This window comes from Anabrus simplex, chromosome 2, assembly GCF_040414725.1.
Source record: "Anabrus simplex isolate iqAnaSimp1 chromosome 2, ASM4041472v1, whole genome shotgun sequence".
NCBI classification, from domain to species: domain Eukaryota; kingdom Metazoa; phylum Arthropoda; class Insecta; order Orthoptera; family Tettigoniidae; genus Anabrus; species Anabrus simplex.
This window is the reverse complement of record NC_090266.1, coordinates 1,190,227,631-1,190,246,875: the sequence shown is the minus strand read 5'-3', so window position 1 is coordinate 1,190,246,875 and position 19,245 is coordinate 1,190,227,631.

Sequence of the window (19,245 nt, the reverse complement as noted above, 5' to 3'; positions counted from 1 at the left end):
CAATCAATTATTACTAGACTTGAAATGCACTGCGGGAAACCTATTTTAAAATTGATAACTAATTGTAAGAAAAACAGGAAAATGAAAATTGACAGAAATGAATGATATTGACGATATGAAATTCCTGAAATTGTAAGGTTAACCAGGTATTGTACACGGAAATGAAAGCATAACATACGGTAGGCCAAATACAGAAGAAGTATTCGGGAGATAGTAGGTTCGAACCCCACTGTCGGCAGCCCTGAAAATGGTTTTCCGTGGTTTCCCATTTTCACACCAGGCAAATGCTGGGGCTGAACTTTAATTAAGGCCACGGCCGCTTCCTTCCCACTCCTAGCCATTTCCTGTCCCATCATCGCCATAAAACCTATCTGTGTCAGTGCGACGTAAAGCAACTAGCAAAAAAAAAAAAGAATACAGAAGAAGAAGCAGTCACGATACATAGTGGCTCACATTATTGAACGTACTGTACAACACAATCGGGTAGGGATATATGAACGCAAAATATATACTTCATTCACATTATGTATTGTGCAAAATAAATACTTACATTGCACGACCATCTGACTACAAAATATAATAACTGTTCAACTCATATACTCACTGGCTATACAAGAAGAAACGAAAATGTTTTCTATCGGTCAAAAAAAATTGAAGGTACACCAAAAATAGAGTGTATAATGATATAATTTCAGCAGATGTCCACATATTCAGTACTTGGTAACACGTCCTTTAGATCGCAGCACTGCTTCCAGTCTGTTTGGCGTAGAATCCACGAGTTTCTTCGTAAACGACGGTGAAATCTTAATCTATTCCTCCTGCAGGATCCTCTTGAGTTGTTCCTTGCTTGTCACTTCATATGCCTCCGAGTACCACCACAAATTCTCAACTGGATTGAGGTCCGGTGATTGCGGGGGTGTTTCGCTACGTTATATAACATCCATAACCGCACATTGTGAGCGGTGTGCTTGGGGTCGTTATCCTGCTGGAAATAATAGGGGGCACCCAGTCCCAGTTTGGCTGCACTTTGTTTGACGTTCTTGTTTAGTATGGAAACGTACACAAACTGGTCCATTTTTGCGTCAATAAGGTGCAGATTACCCACTTCAAATGCAGACATGCAGCCCCATGCCATTCCCGAATCACCACTATGTTTCGCCGTCGGACGTACATTGCCTTCTTCATAGGCTGTATTAGGTTGCCGCCACACGTACCAACGGCCATCTGATCCGAAGATGTTAAATTTACTCTCATCGCTAAAAGCACTGAGTTCCAGAAGCCACCTGGGCCATTTCTGTATTCTCTAATGAACCTTAGTTTTTCCGCCGGTTCATCTCACTAATCTATGGCTTCTTCCTTGACACTTGTCCATGGAAGTTTGCCGATCTTAGTGTCCTAGCAGTTTCACATGTCACCGATCGATTAATCGTGTACACTACCTCAGACGTCAGTATAGGGATATTTGCGGAGTTGTCGGATGATGACACGTTTGTCTCTGTCCTGTAGCACTGGTTTCCGTCCTCTTCCTACTTTATTGTGTACCCTTTCTTCGCGTTTATATCTGTCGACGATACCTTGGACTGTTGGTCGCGGTCTTCCTATTGCATGTGCAACTTCGGCTAAAGATCTCCCCTCCTTCATCCATTTCACTATTAGGTGCCGTCCTTGTACAGACGTTTCTTTTCTCCGACCCATTATCAGCTGATATTGACTGAACGAACACTGAGGGGTATCTGTAGCGTCCAACACATTCCTTGCTTCTGCATAACTGGATGTACTGGGAAAGCAATCTGTCGTGTACGTTCAATTTTGTGAGCCAGTGTATCTTAAAGCAACAGTCTTCAGACATACGCATGAGTGGCCAGGGCAGTATCAAGGGGTAAAGAAAGTGAATCTTAAAATAATTCAAGGAAGTGTTATAATAAGGAATAATGTACAGAAGAATGAAATATAGTCAATTTAAAATCAGGGAAATGTAGAAGGAAATCGTGAAAGAGAAATAAATTAAAAACTAGGGTCCTGTTCTACAGGAACCATTCTGTTACAGACTATATAGAAAGGCGAGAAATGTGAAGTAAGTAAATGAACTCAAAGTAGAATTCACAAAAAAACCTAGAATAAAGTGAAGTCTGGTAAACATAAAATTATACCTTTTCCCTTATATTTCGTACCACACAATTGAATGGAGATGCCAGGACTAGCGAAAAGAATCAACGGTTAATTATGTGGAGACTATCACAAAAAGTAACTACCATTCCAAACAGCATCTGCAGATGACGAAATTCGCCTAGAAGTAGATAAGTGTAGCAGCAAATCTTTCATGAAGTATAATTAGGATAACAAAGGTAACTTCTGATTGAAGGAAAGAAGTAATTCCTCCAGTCTACATGTAACGAAACACGACGAAGTTCAATAACATCTGGGTACTTCGTAGTCCCATTTGATAGAGTCATAAATTACTTTCCGTCAAATACCGCCGTTAACTGACATGATCCCCACCTGATGACTTCCTTGCAGCAAAAAAATTTGAAGCAATGCAGTGGCGATTTGCCATTTCCATTGCTGTCCGAACTTGTCCAAGTATGTCCTCGAAGTGAATTTTAATTGCTTAACACACATTCATTGCGGGAAGAACACAATTTTATCAAGATATCATCATAAAAAATCCATTCTGAAGCTGTAAGTTAAGTTATTATACAGACAATATGTAATTTCAGGATATTATATCGCTTAGTAAATTCTATACGTTATATCGAATAGTGTTGGGCCTTTACAACTGATTTCCTGCTGATTCGATGGGGAAGGACTTATTTAAGACTGATCCCAATTTGAAGCTCATAAGTTTAATAGATCGCAGTTATACAACATTTTAACTAGATGCTTCAGGAAACGCATAAATTGCAGAATAAAATGGCAGTTTATAGGTTTTAAGCGCCGTCTAATGTACATTGAAATGAGTATGTCATTAGCTCGCAACGTGGTTAAATGCCATCTACGAAATACATATTAGTGAATTTTCAAGTATGCGTGTATTCTTCGCCGTAAATAAAGAAAGTGTGTGGCCTTAAGTTTGGCAATGCGTTTAGGGAAAATCTGCAATAAGAAACTGAGTTCGACGGAAGGTCAAATTTTCCTAACATCTCAAGGTAGGCCTACAGGCCGACTTTACATTAGGCTACCAAAAGGAGACTTTAGGCTGGTTCAGGACATCTCGTGTATAAAATCGAAGTAACATGAAATAGTTCGGAAGATTATGGATTATGATCATATGGGAACACAGGCAATAGGTTATTTATAACGGCGACGTAAACGCCAAGTTTACTACGAATGCGTTTGATGAAACGACTACAGTATGACGAACATATTCCCATTCTACAATGTTGTAACTAATAATTTCTGAACTGAGGTTCGCTGGGGGTTCGCCTTCTGTGCTAACTGCTGTGATATTGAATCCCAATATAGTCGATAAGCATATTATCATCATCATCATCATCATCATCATCATCATCATCACAGGTTGTTCTGCCATCCGGCAGGTCGAGTCATGGCTGTGACCTCCATATCTCTCGATCTTGTGCCCTCTTCTTCACTTCCTCATAATCTTCCTTTCTTTTTCTAATGCTGTCTAATAACTGGTATCGTCTCCTTGCCCTTCCTCGTTTTCCTTTTATCATCCCTTCAATTGCTACTCGTAGTAAAGTGTTGTGTCTTAGATTATGCCCTATCCAATTTGTCTTCCTATTTTGGATTACGGTCAGAATTCTCCTCACTTCTCCCACTCTCTTCAGAACTTCCTCATTTGATACTTCACCTTCCCACTTTACTCCTTCAATTCTTCGCCAAATCCACATCTCAAATGCCTCTGTTCTTCTCTGTTCTTCCTTCCTTAATGTCCATGCTTCAGCGCCATGTAGAGCTATACTCCATACGTAACATCTTGCAAGTCTCTTCGTCAGATCTTTCTCTAGCGGGCCACAAAGCAGTTTTTTCTTCTTGTTGAAGCTTTCCTTGGATAAGGCAATTCGAGCTTTTATGTCCGTTATAGAGTGAAGGTCTTCAGTCACAATACTTCCAAGATACTTACACTTATTCACCTGTTCAATAATTTCTCCCGCTATCTTGATTGTCGCTTTTTCACCTTTACCTCCAAGTATCATAAATTTTGTTTTCTAGGAATTATTAAATGTGAGGGAGCAGTGTCATTATATTTAGTGTAAAAGAATCCACACCCTGTTTCCAGTCATTCGACCGGGTCAGGAATGGAATGAATGAAGCACCTATCTAGCGGCGAGAAATGGATGTGTGCCGGCTGCCGAAGCCTGTCGCACTCCTGTGGAGCAATGATTAATGTATGACAAATGAAATGAAATTATATTGAAGAGTGGTGCTGGAGTGAAATATGACAGGGAAAACCGAAGTACCTGGAGAAAAACCTGTCTCGCCTCCGCTTTGTCGAGCACAAATTTACATGGAGGGACCGGGATTTGAACCTCGGAATCCAGCGGTGAGAGGCCGGCGCGCTGCCTTCTGAGCCACGGAGGCTGTCATTATATTTAGTGTACGTTAAATAATATTATTTAGGGATATACAGTTGTTTATGAGTGGTCTTCTATCTACAAGATTTTAATGTGACTTGAGACAAGTCTACGAAAAGAAGAAACACTATTCTATTCTACACTACTTAAAATGGTGCAAGTACAATAGTTCGAGGGTAGTGACATTTGTCCATTTAATATGACAAGTGATTGGTCAGTCATAAAAACGGACAGCGCTTCGTGTATGAGGAAGTAATTGAATAATAAAAGTTAACTGAACACACCATTAAGCAATGAAGGCACAATAGGAACAGGGAACTCTGAATAAAGCACAGGGGTGGGAGTCATGTAAACAGAGTCCATAATGTGCGCAATAGCCTGAGTTGTGCTCTTGCATTTGCTGTGAAATTCATTCATATATATATATGCGAAGTTCCATTCTAATTGAAACCTGACTTCATGCGTCAATGAAGTTGTCCAGCTCAAAAATGTGTACTTTTCTCACCTCTTAACAATCGAAGAATGGCACAAGCGTACGAACACTGCATGTCCGTTGCAAGTGTCAAGGCGTGGCACAAGCGATTCATGGAATCTGTGTCGGTGCGACGTAAAGCAAATAGCAAAAGAAAATGGAAACCACGGAAGACCATCTTCAGGACTGCCTGCAGTGGGATTCGAACCCACTATCTCCCGGATGCAAGCTCACAACCGCGTGCCTCTAACGGCACGGCCAACTCGCCCGGTAAAATATTTTACCTGTAATAAATACGCCACTGCATTCAATCATGGACGTGCTCCCTACCGCGGCCTGTCTTCAGTTCCTGCTCGGAGCCAAGCTTCTGGGCAGTTCCCGTGAATACCGCTGCTGTGGGACCCTTTCGCGCAATGACAGTTTCTGGTTTATGACAGCTTATTCCAACCCTGGTTATCTTGACGTTAACGGCAAGCAGAAACAATGTACATGCCACCCTCAGGGACAGAAGCGTAACAAATGTGATATGGGCCAACCTACCAAATTAAACTTCGGGCCCCGTAAAATAAAATGTAAAACCTATCAATAACTTAATATAAATTTAATTATAGCAGGTAGAAGTAATGTAATATATCGTCGAGTTATGTGAATAAAATGAATTATTCGTTATTGTAAAAATATTAAAAATAATGTTTGATATATTTCATTTGATTGCCTCCGTGGTTTAATGGCTAAGCTGCTGAAATGCCAACCATGAACCGCTTAGGCATTCGTACTTCTTTCTTTCTTAATCTGTTTATTGTCCAGGGTTGGCTTTTCCCTCGGACTTAGCGAGGGATCCCACCTCTACCGCCTCAAGGGCAGTGTCCTGGAGCTTCAGACATCGGATCGGGGGATACAACTGGGGAGAATGATCAGTACCTCGCCCAGGCGGCCTCACCTGCTATACTGAACAGTGGCCTGGGTGGGGGATGGGAAGACTGGAAGGGATAGACAAGGAAGAGGGAAGGAAGCGGCCGTAGCCTTAAGTTAGGTACCATCCCGGCATTTGCCTGGAGGAGAAGTGGGAAACCACGGAAAACCACTTCCAGGATGGCTGAGGTGGGAATCGAACCCACCTCTACTCAGTTGACCTCCCGAGGTTGAGTGGACCCCGTTCCAGCCCTCGTACCACTTTTCAAATTTCGTGGCAGAGCCGGGAATCGAACCCGGGCCTCCAGGGGTGGCAGCTAATCACACTAACCACTACACCACAGAGGCGGACAGGCATTCGTACTTAACGGTTAATTGGTTTCATTTTTTAGTAATAACGGAACTATGTTCTGTAACAGATACCGAAGTCTCGATAACAAAAATATATTCGATTACAACACAGAAAAATATATGAACAAATGCAAATAATAAAATGTTCAAACAAAGTTTGAAAAAATATCAAAACGTAGAATTGATAAGCCTATTATTAACTTGGCGCAATGAGAGATCGCTCGAAACTGAGTTGAGTGATTGTTACTAGAGCTTATTGATGGTAGTGTACACTGTTATCGAATAAATGTGTAACAGAAGTGAAGTGTTCGGCAAATTGTGTGCATAATAACATTTCAGGTGTATCACACATAAAGAAATTGTCATTTACTAACAAATATATCATATTTCGGTATCAATTTTCATGTTGTTGTTCTTGGTGTTTGGTTCAGCAGCCCATAGACTGGTTTGATGCAGCTTTCCACGCCACCCCATCCTGAGTTAACCTTTTGATTTCTACGTAACTACTTTACCAATGTTCATTGCAGTAATTCTTTTTAAATAATTTGGTGCAGATCTTTCCTGAGAAACGTGTTGCAGTGTTTCGAGAGACGGCAAGGACAAGTACATTTTACAGCTCTGCTATATTATGCTCAACGCAATGAAGTGCTGCTAGATGCAACCAAGTGGCTATTCCTCTACGTACAATTTGTAAAAAAAACGAACTCTCATGTTTTGGCTGATTCTACAAAGCCGCCAAGATCATGTCCGTGCAGAGTGGCATTAGGCTAGGCTGTATTATTTTCTGCGAGGAGTCTGAGAGGCCCCTTAAAGACACAGGCCCGTCTGCATTGCAGGCCCTAACATTACGCCCCTGCTCTGTGAACTCACCCATGTAGTTTACCAGTAGACGAATCTCAATTTTTATTTCGTTTATGGCAGTTGCAGAATGCATTCGAGGTATAAAATGTGCTTTCATCGCGTCGATAATTGAAGTCCTAAAAGACCACGAATATATTCGGTCACGGAAGAAGGTATTATCAATGATAGAAGAAGATTGAAGTAATAGCGGTATAGCGATATATGAGGCTGGTGAGAACAGTTAACGTGTGTACATCACATTCAACGCGTGCAGTGTCCATCACCACATGATTATTCACTGTGAATGAATGCATGTTGCTGGTTAATTAAGCAAGCACATTGTAGAGCTTTCCGCCGAGGGTGTTACTGACAAATGAATGATGATGTAAGCGGAATGGAGTGCTTAATCTTCTCAATCCACACATGCGCGACTTAACATCTCCATGCTGTTCACAAAGACTGTTCTTGATCAACATTGCGCTCCGCAGCGTAGGAAATCATTTAATTTAACCATTGACCACTATTTCGCAGGTCAGTGATGTGTAGTCAGGAGTTCCTCGAAATACGTTAATGGAGTTATTAGAAATAGTATCGTTAAAGGCACGAAGGACCATTTTCCTTTCCATGGAGACGTACCACCTCATGCAAGCAAGATCTTAGTTGATAAACACGTGCCGGGCTGAATGGCTCAGACGGTTAAGGCGCTGGCCTTCTAACCCCAACGTGGCAGGTTCAATCCTGCCTCAGTCCGGTGGTATTTGAAGGTGCTCAAATACTACAACCTCGTGTCGGTAGATTTACTGGCACGTAAAAGAACACCTGCGGCACTATATTCCGGCACCTCGGCGTCTTCGAAGACCGTAAAAGTAGTTAGTGGGACGAAAAGCAAATAACATTATTATTATTATTATTATTATTATTATTATTATTATTATTATAAACACGTAAGAAATACGTATATTGAACTCTACTAAGTCACATGAAAATCAAGCGGGGACATACTTCATAGGCATTAAATGAAGTATGGAACAGAACTAACAGGCAATTACCTCAGTGTGCGTTTCCCCAGATCTATACATAACCCTTCCAAATACACACTGCGACAGAACCTCTTTTAGGACCCAGGAAAAATTACACGGTCACACTCATGCCACAAAAAAGCAAAAGTATAAATTCGCAAAAAGATTCTGTAGCCTACTCATCATTACACGTACGCTATAACCGACATTTTTCACGACGGTAAAATGGATGTGAATCCAGTTCTCTCCAGTGTTTTCTTTCTCACTTTCTTAATCTGTTTACCCTCCAGGGTTGGTTTTTCCTTCGGACTCAGTGAGGGATTCCACCTCTACCGCCTCAAGGGCAGTGTCCTGGAGCGTGAGACATTGGGTCGGGATACAACTGGGGAGGATGACCAGTACCTCGCCCAGGCGGCCTCACCTATGCTGAACAGGGCCTTTGCAAGGGGATAGGAATATTGGAAGGGATATACAAGGAAGATGGAATGAAGCGGCCGTGGCCTTAAGTTAGGTACCATCCCGGCATATGCCTGGAGAAGTGGGAAAACAAGGAAAACCACTTCCAGGATGGCTGAGGCGGGAATCGAACCCGCCTCTGCTCAGTTGACCTCCCGAGGCTGAGTGGACCCCGTTCCAGCCCTCGTACTACTTTTCAAATTTCGTGGCAGAGCCGGGAATCGAACCCGGGCCTCCGGGGGAGGCAGCTAATCACACTAACCACTATACCACAGAGGCGGTCTCCAGTGTTTTCACCAGGTCTAAATTTGTGATTCTGGTGCATTGTGTATACCCATTAGGCCTCTTCAAATGTACTTTCCACTATTTTTTGAAGGAATGAGCCATCCAGAGTTTATACAAAATGCTTCTCGACGGTGTCCAGCATCGCCTTCGCACCAAATCGTTTAAACCGTCAGCCGACACATGTTATACCCCCAGAAATATCTTAAAATGCGGTGAATCAATCTGGCGCCGTCCAACTGGTTGGCAGAAGTACTTCTCCTGGAAAGAAATGTCGACCGCTTCGTAATATATACAATATACAGTATATACAATTTGCTATACGTCGCGCCGACACAGATAGGTTTTATAGCTACGATGGGATAGGAAAGGGCTAGGAGTGGGAAGGTAGCGGCCGTGGTCGTAACTGAGGTACAGTCTCGGCATTTGGCTGGTGTGAAAATGGAAAACCACCTTCAGGGCTGCCGACAGTGGGGTTCGTACCCACTATTTCCGAATACAAGCTGATAGGTACGCTACCCTAATAGCTCTGCCACTTGCTCGATCTTCGTAACACAGAGGGATTTTAACCTTAATTGGTTGTATCTGCTGGCTCGGGGACTGGATGTGTCTGTCGTCCTTAAGCAGAAAATGAAACGAAAACAAGGATAGAATGAGAAAAATAAGAAAATATTAGTAAAAATAAAAAGTCTTAAAAGCATTCGGCACAATAGAGCAAATTGCTTAATTTTACGTCTTTCGTAGTATGGCTAATTGCTTTACGTCTCACCGACACGGATAGGTCTTATGGCGACGACAGGAAAGGCCTAGGGATGTGAAGGAAGCGGCCGTGGCCTTAATTAAGGTACAGCCCCAGCATTTGCCTGGTGTGAAAATGGGACACCACGGAAAACCATCTTCAGGGCTGCCGACAGTGGGGTTCGAACCCACTGACTCCCGGATACGAGCTCACAGCTGCGCGCTCCTAAGCGCACGGTCAACTCGCCCGGTTTTCGTAGTATAGGGACTCCTGCTTTGCCTGCTAAGAAATTAATGTTTTCAACATTACTTATCATCATCATCATCATCATCATCATCATCATCATCTGCTAATTGATTTTTAAGTAGGTTTAGGACGTATATACTATGTGTGCCGGTACACAGAATCCTATGGTGTTTCATTTCCAAATACAGTATATGCTAGTGACTGGGAGGCTAGTACCTCGCTACTTGCAATAAGTTACTGAAGCAGTATAGTAGTATATGGCTTGATAATGGGGAATCATTAATTAGGGACACTCTTGTGGATAGGGACGTTTATTTATTTCCTTGCCGTATGGAGAGTAGGTAGTTTTCCTACCTAACATGAAAACATCCTGTATCCAGTAATATCCAATTATTATTATTATTATTATTATTATTATTATTATTATTATTATTATTATTAGTATTATTATTATTATTATTATTAATTTCTCATTGCTCTCTAGGACGAATTCTGTTCAGTCTGTCATGATCTCCATGGTAAATAACCGTAATAACGGTAATAATAATAATAATAATAATAATAATAATAATAATAATAATAATAATAATAATAATGTTATTGGGTTTTATGTCCCACTAACTATATGCATGGTTTTCGGAGACGCCAAGGTGCCGGAATGTTGTCCCGAAAGAGTTGTCTTACGAGTCAGTAAATCTACCGGTTCGAAGCTGACGTATTTCAGAACTTTCAAATACCAGCGACTTAGCCAGGATCGAACCTGCGAAGTTGCGTTCTAAACGCCAGCGTTCTACCATCTAAGCTACGCAGCCCGGCGCCATATATTTAAGTAGCAGTCAAAATTACGCCATATTTTCTTGAAAGTGCTATTTTCGTACGCGATAAATAGGTACAGTGCACAGGCTACATGTATAAACGTCAATTTGCGCGGCTTTTTACAATGGCGTGAGGCCTCCGGAGAGGCCTGGTGTAGATCTTTCCATTTGACGCTCGTAGGCGACCTGCGCGTTGTGATGAGGATGAAATGATGGTGAATACGGCACACACACCCATTCCCCGTGTCAGGGGAATTAACCATTTATGGTTAAAATTTCCGATGCTCCCGGGAATCGAACCAGGGACCCCTATGACCAAACGCCAGCACGCTAACCATTTAGCCATGGATCCGGACCATGGCTTTGTGTAATGATGTGGTATGAAGGTATTTATACAGAAAATTATTTTATGATCATTATCGTCAACTTGTAATGGCATTAATATCATTGTGTGTTTGCATATTAACTCTGATACTGTACTCATTTTAAAACTGGAATGCATTGTTGATCTGTTACATGCATAACGGGTTAAGTCCACTGATGATGATGATGCTTGTTGTTTAAAGGGGCCTAACATCGAAAGTCATCGTCCCGGGTTAAGTTCAAATAACTACAATGACACTATAAGAATTTCCTCATTCACGGAGTATCTGAATTGTAGTCCGATATGTTGCCCATATACGGTGTTGAATTGCTTAATGTTTCATGAGTTTTAGACGGTTTTTTCTTATGGTCACAGATAAAATTACTCTTTAAAAAGATTAAGTTCATACGGTACCCATAATACCATTTAAAACTGGAGAAATGTTATCCAATATACAGGACATAAAAACGTAATCCTGCAATTATTATTATGGGCGCCAATGATCCATACAGGTACCGTTAATATCATGAGTCCTAGTAAGACCTTTTAGACTTAAGTGTCCTCAAATTGCTTTATGTTTCATATCCTTCAAACAAAAAGTTCGTAAGAAACACAAATATAGATAAAGTCGGGCAACCGTCACGTGGAAATACGTAGGCGTGCATCAAGCAGTCATATGAACGATATTTCCAGTACTGAAATTAATAAGATCTGGTTACCAATAATACGGTTGATCATTTTATGTCCAGTTTTCCTCCATCCCGAGAAGGAAATGCTTTAAATTGAGGGACACACTTCTAGTAAAAAGCAATCAAAATCAATTTTCCAATTTTACGTGACTGTTGATATTACAATTTTAGTCTAACTAGTTGCCTGCATGGTCAGCAACGAGGCCTTGGGTTTATAAGGTCCTAGGTTCTTTTCGTGGATGGATTACGGATTTTAACCGCGTCTGGTTAGTTCGTCCGACTCGAAGACTAGGTGTTTTTGTCCCAATACATTCCTCTTCATATAATTACAACACACATACTACCAACCACCATATAAACTGGATGTAATGAAACATATCTTAACGGAAGTGTTGGAGTCAAGAAAGACATCCGGCAGTAAGACAGGGCAAGGTCCAAATATGAGAGACAGTTCACACGCAAGACCCCACCAGGTGTGGGAAAAGCGGTGGAATAACAAGAAAAAAGGAAGAGTGAGCGAATTGTCCGTACGGTTAGGAGCGCGCAGCTGTGAGCTAGTATTCGGGTGATACTGGGCTCGAACTCAATTGTTGGCAGCCCTGAAGGTAATTTTCCGTGGTTTACCATTTCGTACAAAGGTGAACCTTAACTTAGGCCACGGACGCTTCCTTCCCACTCCTAGGCCTTTCCTATCCCATCGCCGCCGTAAGTCCTACAGGTGTCAGTGCGACGTAAAGCAACTTGTGAAAAAAAACAGTAGAAATTTGTATCACGATCCTAGTCACAGCACGTCTAAATATACGTGGAATCCGAATAATAGGGACGTGAAATTTAATTTCAAATATTCCCCAGGCTTTATCCGGGAATCGAACTGGGCCACCCGAGTTAGGAGCCAGTGGCTGTGCCATTTACCTATCCCCTTACCTCACACCTAATCCGAAATTTCAAAATAACAAGGGTTATAGAACTAGATGAAATGAATATTAGGCGACCTGCACGTCGTTATGAGGATGAAATAATGATGACGACGATGACACATAAACCCAGCCCCCGTGCTATCGAAATTAACCAATGATAGTTAAAATTCCCGACCCTTCCGGGAATAAACTCGGGACCCCTATGCACAAAGGCGATCAAGCTAAACATTTAGCCATGGAATCAGACATAGAACTAGATTTTCAAACACGACAAATACTAAGTGATCGGCAACGAGATTCTTCCAACACGTTAATACTGTTCTTGTTTTATTACGTCCCATTAACTACTTTTGACGGTTTCTGGAGACGGCGAGGTTCCGGAATTCTGTCCCGAAGGAGTTCTTGTACGTTCCAGTAAATCAACCGACACGAGGCCGACGTATCTGAGTACCTTCAAATACGAACGGACTGAGCCAGGATCGAACCTGCCAAGTTGGGGTCAGAAGGGCAGCGCCTCAACCATCCGAGCCACTCACCCCGGCTTCCAACCCGTTAAGTAAAAGCAGAGATAATTATTTCCAACAGCAGAAAACTTAATTTTCGTTTTCCATGCCAAGAAGTCTACACATCATAAACCAGAACAACCAGAAAGGTACGAAATATTTTAATAATGACATATTCACAGTAATTGATCTGTAATCAAATCACAGCTGTGAAGCTTAAAAGTCAGTGCTGGGTATCCCAAAATAAATGTTCTTATCAGTTATGTGTTCCTTCACATTATCCATCAAACAGTTCTAAAGGTGATATTACCGAGCTCGATAGCTGCAGTCGCTTAAGTGCGGCCAGTATCCAGTATTCGGGAGATAGTAGGTTCGAACCCCACTGTCGGCAGCCCTGAAAATGGTTTTCCGTGGTTTCCTATTTTCACACCAGGCAAATGCTGGGGCTGTACCTTAATTAAGGCCACGGCCGCTTCCTTCCCACTCCTAGCCCTTTCCTTCCTATCGTCGCCATAAGACCTCTCTGTGTCGGTGCGACGTAAAGCAACTAGCAAAAAAAAGGTGATATCTCATTATTTGTGACAGCACAACTTAGCAAGGAGACCTTATACGCCTCTTTCACTGCGCAGACGGTCCAGTGTCCACTGTCTTTCTTACTCGGGGATACGTTGCTGTCGAAATTTGATTGATTGAACCTCGTGAGCTCGTGCTCTTCTCCTACGGATCGATCATGAAAGAAGCCGTGTTTTACAGGGCAAAGAAATACAGCATCTGCTGGTGATATAATAAGGTATTTACTTCGAATCCTTTAACCTCGTCCCGATCTGTACTTATTTTAAGTAAAATAATATCTGGAAAGGCCATCTTTCACATGGATCAATTTGTAATTTAACACAGATTCTCATGTAGAATTAAAAGTTCTATTTATTCATTAGAAATCTTAACGACAGGACATATTTTCAATTAATTAGAAATAATAATTGTTAAATGATTTACAATAGTAATCATAATAATAATAATAATAATAATAATAATAATAATAATAATAATAATAATATTGGCATTACATCCCACTCACTACTGGATTGAGTCCCGCAGGAATTCTTAATAATAATGTTATTTGCTTTACGTCCCACTGATTCGATTTTCACGGTTTTCGGAGACGCCGAGTTGCCGGAATTTAGTCCCGCAGGAGATCATTAACGTGCCAGTAAATCTACCGACATGAGGTTGACATATTTTATCAGCTTTAAATATCACCGGACTGAGCCAGAATCGAACCTGCCAAGTTGGGGTCAGAAGGCCAGCGCCTCAACCGTCTGAGCCATTCAGCCTGGTATGGAGTTCCTTCACAAGCTTGTAAATCTACCAACACGAGGCTGACATATTTGAGCACCTTCAAGTAACACCGCACTGAGCCATGAATGAACCTGCCGAGTTGGGATCAAAAAGCCAGCGCCTCAACCGTCTGGGTGACTCAGCCCGGAGTACATTGTCTACATCGCCGCTTAAGCAACAAAAATTCGTATCCCACAATGCTCTTCGTATCCATTATTAGTCCATCAGAAAATCATTCATTGTGTTTATTTTCCTATGCCAACGTGAAAAGGAAAATTAATCTTACTTTACCCTAGCGTACTGTAGGAGTGTACACTGACTTAGCAAATGTCATGGGATAGTCACCTAATAGCGTGTGGGGCATCCCAGTGAGACGCCGTGGAAGTGTGTCGACAAGTCCCTGGTAGTCCTCTGGACGCAGCTGACACCAAATCGTTTCAGAGCGGCCGCCAATGCTGGTCTGTTCGTGGGTGCAGGATCCATGGCACGGAGCCTGCGTTCCCGGACATCCCAGATATGCTCGATAGGGTTCATATCGGGGCTCCTGGGTGGCCATGGCAGTCGTTAGACCTCTGCTGCATCATCCTGGAACCATTCCCGGGCGACGCGGGAGCCATGTGGCAGAGCGTTATCATCTTGAAACACCGCAGAACCGTCTGGGCGCTGGAAGGCCAAGAATGGGTGGAGATGGTCTCCGAGCAGCTCAACATACCGCGTACCATTCAAAGTCTCTTCCAGAACAACAAGGGGTCCATTCCATACCAGGAAAATGCACCCCAGACCATAACAGAGACACCAGCGCCCTGGACCACACCTTCGAGCCAGACGGGATCCATCGCTTCATGTGGTCTGCACCATACACGGTACCTCCTATCGGCATGGTGCAGTTGAAATCGTGATTCGTCCGACCATATCACGTTACGCCATTGTTCCAGTGTCCATTCTGGTGACTGGCGACAAATGCACGTCGTTGTGCCCGATGACGTTGGGTTAACAGTGGCACCCGTGTGCGGCGCCGGCTCCCATACCCCATAGAACGCATCTTCCTACGGATTGTCTACTGGGAGACGTGTCTAGCACGGCCTGTGTTGAATTGAGCCGTGATTTGTTGCACGGTTGCCCGTCTGTCACTATTGACAATCCGTCTCAGATGTCGCCGGTCGCGGTTTTAGAAGGTGGCTGGACGGCCGGTCGTTCGTCTGTTGTGGACGGTGACACCCGCATTCAACCATTCATGATACACCCTGGACACGGTTGATCGTGTGAAGCCGAATTCCCGCTCCACTTCCGAAATCGCACTTCCCATCCATCGGGCACCGACCACCATACCCCGTTCGAAAGGTGTCAACTCACGACGCCGTTCCATGTTACACTTGTCACATGCACAGCCACTGCTCACAAGGTCTCCTATACAACTGCCGCTGGCACAAGCGGCGTGTGGTGCACAGACAACACACCTGCGCATCAGTGCTCCGCTATCCCATGCCATTTGCTCAGTCAGTGTACATTTTCATGAAGTATTTACGCACTCCGTCCTCCTCTGTGATGCAGTGGTTAGTGTGATTGTCCGAAAATCCGGGTTCGATTCCCGAAATTTGACCATTGGTACGAGGACTGGACCGGGCTACACTCAGCCTCGGGAGGTCAATGAGTAGAGGGGGTTTCAATTCCCGCCTCAGCCATCCTCGAAGTGGTTTTCCGTGATTCCAACTTCTTCTGCAGGCAAATGCTGAGATGGTACATAACTGTAGGCCACAGCTGATTTCTTCCCTGTTCCTTGCCTATCCCTTCCAATCTTCCTATGCCCCTCAAGGCTCCTTGTTCAGCATGGCAGATGAGGCCGCCTGGATGATGTAATGGTCCTCCTCCTCAGTTGTACCCCCAACCAAATGTCTCACTCTCAGGACACTGCCCTTGAGGTGGTAGAGGTGTGATCCCTTGATGATTCCGGGTGAAAAACCAACTCTGGAGGGTAAACGGATAAAGGGTAATAAAATTACACGATCCTAAGCATAATGTATGTAATGTTCATTTTCCTTTATACGTAAGCATAGAAAAATGGACACAACGAATATTGTTCTGATGGACTGCATATCCACGGCGTGACCATTCTTAATGATCATAATGGATTGTAAGAGCACTCTGGGATAGGAGGTTTTGTTTCTTAAAGCGACGACACTGTATATTTTGTTCCTGATTTAATAAAAATGGACTAAATAATAATAATAATAATAATAATAATAATAATAATAATAATAATAATAATAATAATAATAATAATAATAATTGTTACGGAGCTTTCCGTGGTAGGTAGAGGTGAAAGAAGGTGCGGGTGTGAACGGGTCTCAAGCTACGAAAGTAAAATTAATTTAAAATTTAACAAGGTTATATTTTCTTTTCAAAATAAGGAAATAACAAGCATGGCAGGTACAAAGTAGCAATTCAAAAGGGTAGTTACAATATTTACAGGATTTGGGCTTCGCGCCCTGACTTCACAATGCTTGGGCAATCAGCTCAGTTTTACCCCAAACACAAGTTTCAACAGAGGGGCAGAAAACCCCATTCATGCCTAGGAGCCCTTGCTCCAAATTACACTGAAAAGCCTCCATGAGGCATACAACACTCAATTTTCAAAAAGAGCCACTCGCTCTCAACTTTAAGCCTCTCCAAGGCCACACCAAACTCCACCTTCGAGTTGTCCTCACTGGACATAGACACAGGGGTAAAATACCCAACCTACTGAGGTCTATTAAATGAAAAGAAGGTTGATTACATGACCTCCAAAATAACAATTTGAGAGGAGGCGATCGGCACTCCTAATACACTTTGTTTTTAAAAACCTAATTTGGCTCTTAGGCCACTGATGCAAGGGCTAATCCCATACTACGGAGGTGACTTTAGAAAAGAAACAAATTTACATAATGTTAAGGAAGAATAGGTTGAGAAAAAAGTTCACCTCAAAACAATATGAGTGGGAGATCGAGAGGGTTAAGCACTCTCTATCCCAATACGTAGTTTAAAAAGTAAAATAGATACCAGATTCTTTACATTTTTAAAGAAGGTTACATAACGGAAAAACTTCGGACCCGCCCCGAGAGTTAAACTGCTGAGCTAGCAAAGAAAGGAGTTATTAATTGGCCATTACCTTGTTGTTGACCGCTGCCGAAGAAAGAGGCGCTTCCCGCCCCCTGCTATGTACTTTACACACTGAAAGATGGAACAGAAGTGGCGCAGAGACCCTAAAATCAGCAGTTTATATACTCTCGCGGAAGGTTCTAGGCGTTAGGGGAATGAGAACACCCGCCCACAATCACTTTATTGGAGAATAAAGAGAAACCCCTACACAAGATGAAGAAGAAACACATTATTGGTGGAAAATTAAGTTAAGAAATTCGGGATTGGTTGAATACAAAACAAGGAGAAAGAGAGGGGTATACAGCCAACTTAAACCATAACAGAAGAAAATTTAACAAGAAACAAACTTTTGAAATAAAAATTTCTCCAAAGAACAGTTCTTTTTCTTCGCACTAGGGTGCACTATTGTAGTTCTTCAGTAGTGTCCTCTAGAAGAGAAAGTTCACACTTCTTACTTCAAGCAAAACAAAAACACATAAAAAATGACACAGTTCTAAAACTCCAAAATTTACAGGTAGTGACATCTTCTGAGAAAGTAGAAAATTAATACCGTCAATAAAGTTCAGGTTTCCTCCAGCAGAGGAGTTTCAACTGGCGCACCTTTTGAATTAGGGGCGTGGAGGTGTACCGCCCGGTACAATAATAATAACTGCGTGCGTAACTTTAGACTAGTTTTCAGTTTTTAACAAAGTAGACATAAAATTATGAAATTAGGATACCTCTATCCCGTCCTATTTTTCTGATTGCCATCGCTTTCATCTCGCTGTATTCATCAACCGGAACTTGGAACCTGAAATGAGAGCTCCCATTTCAAGCGACAAATCCACAGAGTAACCGAGCATTGATATGCGTAACTTGTACACAACTCCCTCTGAGAACTACAACGAGGGTAATATTAATAATATCTCCACGACAGGTGATGTACTAGTTAATGGTTCGGGAATGAAATTCAGTCCCTTTGGATCGGAATCAATGCAGTAGGCAAGGAATTTGGGCTTAATTTAAATTTCCAGAAAAAGTTCATGGTCATAAGCAAGAAGAAAATCCACTTGGAGACAAACACCACTGACAGTGTGTCACAGTTCAGATAGCTGCGTTGTTGAGTAACGCAAAAATATGATCCGGATATGGAAATCAAAATCTGAATCGGCACTGCAGGAAGATGATTTCTGAAGTTAAAACCTCTTATATTGAAACGCGAATTCAGATTCGAATCATGCTGGCGTGTCTTGAATGAATGTGCAGCTTTATGGTGTTGCAGGCTGGACACTGAATGTTTTACCGGTGAACCGACTGCAAGCTTTTGATTTATGGATGTACCACAGAATGTTGATGATCCAAAGGATAGACTGTATCATGAACGGTGTGGTATTCGGTCATGCTGGGAAATCATCCTAAGTCCTAACTCCCGCAAAAGGCAGAAAACAGGCGGATATAACTTTTATTAGTGGTTAGACATTCATAATCCCTGACACGGGAAGCTACTACTTGATTGTAGCCAACCTACTTTTAGGAGAAGTCGTCCAAAGATCATTACTGAGTGACGGAAAAACCTTAATGTCCAATTAAATTCTCCCTGATTTGTTATCGAATAGACCTACAGGCATGGTTGGCGAAAATATTCAATGAACG